This window comes from Penaeus vannamei, chromosome 3 (genome assembly GCF_042767895.1).
Source record: "Penaeus vannamei isolate JL-2024 chromosome 3, ASM4276789v1, whole genome shotgun sequence".
Taxonomy (NCBI): domain Eukaryota; kingdom Metazoa; phylum Arthropoda; class Malacostraca; order Decapoda; family Penaeidae; genus Penaeus; species Penaeus vannamei.
The window spans coordinates 45590491-45592143 of NC_091551.1; the positions used below are offsets into that span (position 1 = coordinate 45590491).

The window sequence follows — 1653 nt, forward strand, 5'->3', positions numbered from 1 at the left end:
TGGAAATAATGGTGATAACAGTATTATCAGTAATACTTATAACAGTATGAGTAATATCGATTTTGATAGTAATAATGGACATAGCAGTATGTCACTAATGACACAATAATGGTACAATAAGAATACTAATGACAATTGTGAGACAATAATGATAGTGAATGTGACGATGATGATAAATAAGATTATTATAATTCAGCTTTTATTGCTGTTATGAATACTATATCTGTCAATGTCCTAATATAATTAATATAATAATTATCATTAATACTATCACATAACCAAATATTATAATCAATACTAGCATACAACATTTTTTATCATTAATGCTATCATATAACCATTATTATCATCAATATTAACATCCATATCAACTTTCAATGCCACTATTATGGTCATCTTTATCATTGTCACGGTTAACAATTTCATCATCATTACTAATATGGCCATTCTCGGCGTCACCACCATTATCATTATTGACATAATCCCTGCTATTTCTACTTCTAGATAGCACCATAATCATTTGCATAAGTAGTATTAGCAGTAATAACTCTATTCTTATTATTTAATTATAAGTATTGCCTTTACTATTCTTGTTATCACTATTGATATTGTTATCAATATCGTTATCATGACCATAAGTTCAGTTAGATTTGCAGTCATGCTTCGCCCGGGCCTTTTCTCTGGAGTGGCCCGGCCTGTGTTAACCATTTCTAGTTAACTCAGATGGTTTCTTTGAACTGCATGCTTATCGTGGTGGCTGAATTGCGAGTAAGCGATCCAGCTGCCACGGAGTAAGCATGTTACATGTTCATGACCATTGCTACCACAATTATTAGTATTCATTAGCCATACCCAGAGGCGTCACCACGGAAGAAGAGGTGTCCCTGCCCCTGTGACCCCACTTTATCTACCCTAGTTCCACCTCGATTATCAGTGTTTACAGCTGTGGTCTTTCCTAAGTAAGGTAATAGTTTCATTGTTAACGTTGTTATAGCTGATGTTATTCCTGCGTTTACATAAGTTTCATAGGAACAAAGTAATTTTAAAAACCTTATGAGTACTGACCCCGGAGTGACTCGAACACCCAGCCTTCTGATCTGGAGTCAGACGCGCTACCATTGCGCCACGGGGCCTGTCATACAGATTAGAGTCAATGTATAGTGTGTATAATCTTACATAGGTTTGGATATAAGCTTTGAAGGGTCTTATGTTGTGACTTTTTTCTGACTTTAATTCAGTACTTATATGTTATGTATTTATAGTTGCACTTATTACTATTGAGCTTCAAGGACTATGCTCAGACAAACCTGTGATTATATGCTTTAGTCGAAAATATATTAAGACGTTTAATGTACATGCATTTTATTCGTGATCATTCAAGTACTGAAAGAATATGAGTGCAGTTGTACATTGTAATATCTTATTTTACATTTTTGAGAAATGTGTGCATTAACTGAAAAAATCTCTTAATATATTGTTCGTACTTCGATTTACTGTATATTTGTAAATGGGATGCATAAATCATTATTATTTAACATTTCTTACCTTAACATGTATAAACAAATTTCATTTTAGAATTTTCTTTACGACGATTACGTTATGTTCCCTCTATTATTATACAATCAAGAAATTACAGTAATAAATCCAATAATT

The 1653-nt window shown here is 32.7% G+C and overlaps 1 non-coding gene across 1 annotated transcript; it reads right to left on the reverse strand.

The window, feature by feature from the left end:
- Positions 1–1061: 1061 nt before the first annotated feature.
- On the reverse strand, positions 1062–1133 carry TRNAW-CCA (transfer RNA tryptophan (anticodon CCA)). The gene has a single exon. It is a non-coding gene; the product is annotated as a tRNA-Trp (tRNA).
- Positions 1134–1653: the final 520 nt, after the last annotated feature.